Consider the following 8725-nt stretch of genomic DNA (forward strand, 5'->3'; position numbering starts at 1 on the left):
GTTCGCCCAGTGTTAATTTCGCCTTCACATGGAATTACTTAATATGTTTTTTTGTGAAATGTTATATGCTGTCATGGTAATTTCGCCCACATTAGCGAGGGCGAAAAATAAAAAAGTGAACCTGCGGCGAAAGCTTCAGGTATACAGCATGGCCTATTGGTCATTTACGACCATACAATTATTTAAATTGTACATGTATTTATGATCTGAATATTATTTGTACGTTTCATTTACTTGATGTGAGAGGTTGTGCTATATGTTTTCCTGGTTCAATTTTTTTTTTTACGATATTCATTCCACTTAAAATGACTGTTATTTTATATTGTGAAATGGGTTGTGACTTGTTAATGTGAGAGAAACAGATCTTGAATTGAGATATTTCTATAGTTTATATAAACATGTAAATATCTTAAATGTTTGATTTTTTATGACCAATGCCATTGTGTTTGTATTTTAAACGGATTCCATTTTTTTGAAAATATTATCTTAATTTTGTCACAAACACGAAACCTAGACTCAATGATATGAGCAGAAAAGATGCATGTTTTTATATTTTTATGTGACGTTTGTTCTAATTTGGTAGAGACGTTTGAATAGGTTTGTATTAAGACATATGGAGAAGATTCCGATAAGAAAATGTAGCAAATCATTATTTTTGATTTTAACGTTTCAAGATATCTATGCAGAAAAACAGTTCTTGGCTTTCGACCAAGCAGATGCAAAACTGATTCCAGCCATTATAACGATTATATTTGAGAAGCTCTTTGTTCTTGTGTGATCAAAGTTATATTTTATATTTTTATTATCTAATGGCATTTCCATATTTTATAAGTAAATATGATGTTATTATATATGTATATATATTGCTACTGAAAAGAAAATTACAAAGTAGGAAACACATGATTGCCATGTGTTGATTTTATAAGTTGATTATGATTAGTTGAGATATTATATTAATTACAGAAAAATAAAAAGCATTCAAGATCTAGACCACAGGTCATGTACTTTGCATGTATTACTACCACAAGCATATGGCCAAGACCCTAAAGCTGAAGTTATTAACTGGAGATTGTGATGAAGTCCATTTAAATACTTGTCAACGACTCCTGATGCCATTTTGTGTTAGCCAGTTTTCTCTCAGCTATATCGAAAACTCATTTTTTATTGGTAAATTAGATTTTAGTAAATTGTTTTCTGGACCGAACTCTTTATTAAGATTGAATTATTGCTATATATCGAATTATTATAATTGCTTTTTGTTAATTTCCTATTGGATAAAGCAATATCATGTGATCATCAATAAAAGAGAAAATTTCACAGCTATGAATAGATTACAGTTGATTGAATGGTTATAAATAGAAAATCAGTGGAAACCTATAAATATAAATATATATAGATGAAAAATCATCTATATTAATTAACATTGTAGCTAAAGGCAATGTTGCAATCTTTATGTTTTTGACATTAAGTTTTGAAAAATCAATGAGTATAATGACATGTTTAGCATTTCGATTTTAATACAGATATGGCTAAATCTACCAGATATTGATCTTAATTTTTTTCTAAGTTAAGTTTTGTCATGTGGTCGATATAATTATGTAATGCTATAAATCAGTATCATTGACTAACTGGACACACCTTCATTGTCTAGTCTAACTAATGCCAACTGCCAAGTGACAAGATGTTCAGTGTATTTATTGCGTACTTCATTTATTTGGATTCGCAGACGGAGTTTAACGTTACAGCTTTATTGAATTTTATCAATTTTTGTATAAAGAGAAAAAAAAATCAGAAACATGTGCTTACTTTTGTCTCGCATGTAATTGTATGCAAACAATGTTTCTCTCGTTTCGCCATCACTGAGCTCTAGTTGTTATTGCTAAACAAGCATTAGCCTGTTCACTGGTGCGTTTTTCAATGATTTGATTTCTGTTCATTTAAGTTGTGGTTCCATGCCGAGGTATATTGCACTCCCATAAATATTTTCTATTTTTAAGTTGTGTTTTAATTACATTTGAATAGTTTGCGCATTGAAGCTCATGGTATTGAAAAAAGTACCCTGCATGCTCCTTCATTTATCATTACCTCGTACAAGTTTAAAATTGAAAACGGATTCCCTAAGTATAATTGTTCCCCTTACTGAAATTTCATCATGGCGTGATTTTTTGGGATAATTCAGGGGTTATCCTCACCTACTTTCTCTGCACTCCGGGAATATGTCATAGAAAAATCCAAGGCTTAGTGTGCATCTCATTGTGGATGATACGAGAAGACAAGTTTAATTCCTTGATATACATCAAAAGAATCTGTCGGTAAAATATACAGGCTTTTAAGTCGGATGTTGCTCCTCTGTCATCATCAAAGGACAGGTATCAGCCTAGCGATTGTTAGGGTTGTTTGTTTTTACCTGAGACTAATCAAATAGTTAGCGGCGTGCTTTTTTTGCTATGCATATTGAAGACCATGCATGCAACCAAGTAAACATTCCGTCCTGAAAGAAAAGGTATATTGCCTAAGGATGGAAATACATTTTGCTAACTTTTATAATGTTATTACTTTTTTTTTTTTTTTTTTTTTTTTTTTTTTTTTTTTAAAATTAAAANTTGTTCAAAATTAAAAAGAATCTTGTATATTATCATTATGACTGTTTTTTTGTGCATGGTGCTGTTTCAACTAATTGTTATACACAATGTTCGAGCAGCCATTTTTGCCGAAACAAGATGGTGGTTTTTTATTGGGAAGAGAAACGAGGAGTTTCAATCAAAGTTTGGATGTCATTTGGATATGACATCACAGCATTGTTTGGTCGATGTTCACTATGACAAAATGAAATAAAGAAATAAACCGAATAGGTTTATTACCGGTTACAAAAACACGTTCTTGTTGAATTCATATATAATAACATTTTGAGTTTAGGAGGGTTCTTTTAGAAGCCTTACAAAACGAGATATGGTTTGAAATCTTTTGCTTGTTCATAGGGTTTATTCAATCATTTTGTATTTGATTAAAAAATAATGCAGTACTATTTATTATGATTTGTACTCTCTCCAACTTGAGCTGGTTCCAATAGTTATTATTGTCGTACAATTTCATTTTCCATACAATTTTATATTCAGAATGACATTTTTTTTTACGTTTGATACAGTTTGCCAATATGAATAGTTTAGTTGCTAATGGATAGCTATTTGGTGCTACTCATGTGTTATTATTCATTATCTATAAACATAGGGTGTTCTCTTTTTTTGTGACGTTATAATCGCCGAAACAAAGATAGCTTAATTTGAAATGTAACATCAAGACTAAAACTGAAATTTCATCAGGGGGATTTGGTGTTCGCCATACTCACATGTATTTGACAAACATGTATGTACAAAATCATCATCACAAAAAATGTAAATACATCTTCCAATAATTGAAACAAATCGATATTTTAGGAATATCTCACACTTTATTAAATGGTCATTGTACTATTGTATAAAATAACGTGACCAATTTTTACTTTAGACATAATATACACTTTGTATTATCAGTTTGACCAATGACTTTCCGACATTAGCAAATACATTTCTAGTACTACTTTCTACAGCAGTATTGTAAAACCCGGAGTACATATGTACCTCAAAATGTTTTGTTTAACTTAAAATATTTAATGCGGGTTGTGCCATTTGATCAAACAAGTATTTTAAGCATTCAGTAGGTACTCCTATACATTTTCACTTGAAATAATAGGCAACCATTCATTTTACACTGTGATCTGTAACCAAGTGCATTTTTTTTGCTAATGCACCCGATTGATACTTTCCAGTTATTTAAATTAATTTATGTGTTTTAGTAATCTGAATTGAACATATGCATTTGTCGAAGTACCAAACCTATATTTTATACGTATTTATTTGAAGCCATGTGTGTGAGAGTGATAGTTTTTTCAGAAAACTGTTCCAGCGAGTTTAGTGTTGAAAAGGTATATATTCTCATATAAAATGATATGTTGTCAGAGTATTAATGAGTAATAGTAACTGCCAATCATTAAAAATAGCTATTAGTTCTTTTTCCCCATGGCAAATGTATTTAACTCGCTTTATCAGAACAATTGTACAGTGCAACTGTCTACAAAAAATTGGGGTTGAATCACAAGGAGAAAAAAAGTTAACAGTAATATTGTTGCAAATCGTAAGTTTTATGTTATATCGTGTAACAGGTTGTGGAAGTTAAATGGTAACTTATATGTTATCAATTATAACATTGAAGTAAAACCTCGTGATTTTCCGCTTTTTGTCCAGAGAGTACTGGCGTTATATAGATGGTTGGTGATACATCGAAGGTAGTTTATAAAGGAATAATTGTGAAACGTAGATGTTTGCAATATGTAAACATTGGCGGAAATCGAGTTGACAATTATAACGATTTACATTATATCGAGGTTTTATGGTATCTTTGAATAAAGTGATTGCTTCTAAGTTCAAATGATGAATATTGAAATTCTAACGCTTTAGTCAAATATGATATAATAATATAATTAGTATGTGTGTATCTGGCTATAATGAGTAAATGTATATCTGCTGCATACGTTGCGAACAAATAGATTATTATCTTATTCGTATTGATTAACAATTACCTGTCTCTTAACTCAACGCCAACATATTTCACCATTGTCCCCATTTAATTTCGAAATGCTCCCTACATATCTCCTTTATTACCAAACCCCTTGATAACAGTACTTTCTAAACTGTTGGTGGCATCATTACGAGGTTTTTCGCATCTGGATTTGTTTTCATTGCACTAAGGTGAAGATGTTTAAGGAGTAAACTTCATTTTGTGTACGGGCTGGTTGTGAAATTGAACAATTCATTATTATTATGGCACAATAAAATACTCATCTTATAAATCACCATTTACGTTTATTAGTTTTATTTTTAGCCCACCATGATGTTGGGCTATTTAAATCGCCCTGCGTCCGTGGTCCGTCCATCCGACCGTTCTTAAACAATTCTTGTTAGCGCTATTTATCAGAAAGTACTGGAGGGGTATTTCACATGAATATCCCCATGGTTCCTAGTTCCGCATTTCGAATTTTGGGGATGATTTGAAAAAACCAAGATGGCCGGCTGGTGGCCATATTGAACTTGGGAGTAAAAGTTTCTTAGCCGTTTGACTAAAAAAGTACTGGAAGGATCTTTCTCAAATTTCATATAAGGGTTCCTCTTTGATCTAAGTTATGCATATAAATGTTATGGATTGATCTGAAAACCAAGATGCGGACAGGCGGTCATCTTGTTACATTTTCAGTTTTTTACCGCTATTTCTCAGAATGTACTGAAGGAATCTTTCTCAAATTTGATATGTAGGTTTCCCTTGTTTCTAAATTGTGCATGTTATTTTTTGAGGTTGATCAAAAGATTGAACAAGATAAGGAACAGGCACACTGATCAAACAGATAAAAGGAAAGAAGAGAAAAGATCAAACTGACATAGAACTAATGAAGATGGCACAATGGTAGGCGCCAATATCTCTCTAAGATCTCTTGTTAGTGATTTTATATTGACTGGCTTAATTTCAATTATAATTCTTTTATACTCATTATTAAAGATATTGAAAATGTTCCACGTGATAAAGAGTAAGTACATGGCTATATGAAAATGCTGGCAATTTAAATGGCGCATAGAAATTTGGTTATTAGTATTTCAAAAAAGTTATAAAGGACTTCTTTTTAAAATTCCAACATTAGTCGCCTCACAGAGAGCACGTTATGAGATGATGTAATGAGAACGAAGGTCCGAATCGTCGGTAAAACAAAGATGGCGTCTTACTCAAGCCCATATATTTAATTTCCCGCAGATGATGAGCAAAATATATAAGTCGGATTAAAAAGCAGGTTTTATGATAAACATCTAATTTGCTAAACATTTATCAGTTCTTTCAGAATTCATGTACGGTGTTCGTTTTGTAACCAAATTTCCTGTATGATCAATATATAAATAAAAAAGGGTCACTTCGTCCCAACAAAACACACAAACACAGATAATAGGATTCCGGTCGATATTTCATTACTTAAATATGTATTCTTGAAATGATATTTAGAGCGTTTCACATGACTTTATCTATAGAACTAAGTCGGCAAAATCACGACCCCATTAGTACACGACAACAGCAAAGATATCTTAGATGATAGCCCCATCAGTACACGACAACAGCATATATCTTAGATGATAGCCCCATTAGTACACGACAACAGCAAATATTCCTTAGATGATAGCCCCATCAGTACACTGACAACAGTAAAGATATCTTAGATGATAGCCCCATCAGTACACGACAACAGCAAAGATATCTTAGTTGATAGCCCCATCAGTACCCTGACAACAGCAAAGATCCATGTGATCACGACACAATTAGTACACTGACAACAGACAAGATATCTTAGATGATAGCCCCATCAGTACACGACAACAGCAAAGATATCTTAGATGATAGCCCCATCAGTACCCTGACAACAGCAAAGATCCATGTGATCACGACCCCACTAGTACACTGACAACAGCAAAGATATCTTAGATGATAGCCCCATCAGTACACTGAAAACAGTAAAGATTCCTTAGATGATAGCACCATCAGTACACGACAACAGTAAATACCCATGTGATCACGACCCCATTAGTACACTGAAAACAGCAAAGATTCCCTAGATCATGACCCCATCAGTACACGACAACAGCAAAGATACCTTAGATAATAGCCCCATCAGTACACTGACAACAGTAAAGATACCTTAGATGATAGTCCCATCAGTACACGACAACAGCAAAGATATCTTAGATGATAGCACCATCAGTACACGACAACAGCAAATATATCTTAGATGATAGCCCCATCAGTACACGACAACAGTAAAGATATCTTAGATGATAGCCCCATCAGTACACGACAACAGCAAAGATATCTTAGATGATAGCCCCATCAGTACACGACAACAGCAAAGGGGTAATCAGGTGCCCAGCCTTGCGCAATGACACCGATGAAGACATACTGGCATATTTCCAGGAGGAGAGCGTCCCGCTCTCTGAGGTGAGGCGGATGGTGATCAGGAGAAACAATAATACTTTAAAAACAAACACCTTCATCATCACTTTTTCAACACCAACACTACCCCATATACTAACAATCGGATATACAGAGGTACAACGTTTCCGTCTACAAATCCATTGCGATGCCGAAACTGTCAGAAGTAGGGTCATCACGAAAAGCGATGTAGACGGAAATCGATCTGCTAGTATTGTGGCCGTGAGGGTCATACCGAACAAAGTGACTGTGACATCGCCAACCTGCGCTGTGTCAACTGTGAGGGGAAGCATGCTGCCTCTTCTCGCGACTGCCCTACATGGAGCCGGGAGAGGGAGATATTACGGGTTAAATATACCCGAGGTGTCTCTTTCCCCGAGGCCAGGAGGATAGTCGGGAGTGCAGACATTGCTACACCCCCTTACGCACAGGTGACTCGAGGCAATACGCCGGTTGACAATGTCACGGTCAAGGATGCTTCGGTTCAAGTATCTGAAGACATACCTGCCTGGGGCTCACAAGTCCTAGACATGGCTGGTCAACAGAACTTGAAAATACTCACGGGAGACCCATCCCGTTTCACGACTTTAACCAAACCAACCAAACCAACCAAACCAAACAACCTGTCAAAAGCAGCATCACCATCAAAAACAGCATCACCCTCAAAAACAGCATCTTCATCAAAACCAGCACCACCATCAATAACACCTTCCTCTTCAGGAGAGAACCATCCAAAGGTTGGACCATCTAGGGCACAGATGCGGTCGCAGCGATCTCGCTCACTTACATCTGTTCCTCGATCCCAACTGAGGTCAGAGGCAACATCACCAACCAACAGACCTAAGAAAAAAATTAAAATAGCGAGGGGCAAATCTGATGGACCCGAACTGAATATCACCTTTGGCAAAGGATCAGAGGACCCGACAAACCGGTTCAATGTCCTACTAGGTTTCGATGATGAGATGTAGACGAATGCCCCAGCGCTTCGTGCTTCGACTCCATCGAAATCCAGCCAAAATAGCAAAAAATAAATAATACAATTATCCAATGGAACATCCGCGGATTAAAGGCAAATATAGAAGAATTTCAGAATCTATCAAAAGAATTTAGACCCGTCATTTTTTGTCTACAAGAAATCATGCTCAAAAACCCGATCACACTTAGAAATTTTTCAATCAACACTAACATTCCAACTGTAGTTAGCAGAGCAGCAGGTGGCGCAGCGATAGCTGTCCATAAAAATATTTCTCACAGGATGATCAAGTTAAACACAAATTTACAGACTGTTGCTGTCTGTGCAACATTATACAGACAAATAACCGTCTGTTCAATTTATCTCCCTCCGAGTATTGTTTTCACTTCTGAGCAACTCAATACCATAGTCTCCCAGCTCCCAACACAATTCATAATCCTCGGTGATTTTAATTGTCATAATAGCCCGTGGGACTCTCCCAACACAGACGAGAGAGGAAGACGTATTGAGGAATTTATAGATAAAAACAACTTGTGCCTTTTTAACAACAATACCCCTACTTATTTACACCCTGCTACAGGCTCTCGTACCCACATTGATCTATCATTATGCCATCCATCCATTCTACTTGACTATGACTGGAGGGTAAATGATGATCTTTGTGGGAGTGACCACTTCCCAATTTTTCTTCAGAAT

Source organism: Mizuhopecten yessoensis, unplaced genomic scaffold, assembly GCF_002113885.1.
Source record: "Mizuhopecten yessoensis strain PY_sf001 unplaced genomic scaffold, ASM211388v2 scaffold193, whole genome shotgun sequence".
Taxonomy (NCBI): Eukaryota; Metazoa; Mollusca; class Bivalvia; order Pectinida; family Pectinidae; genus Mizuhopecten; species Mizuhopecten yessoensis.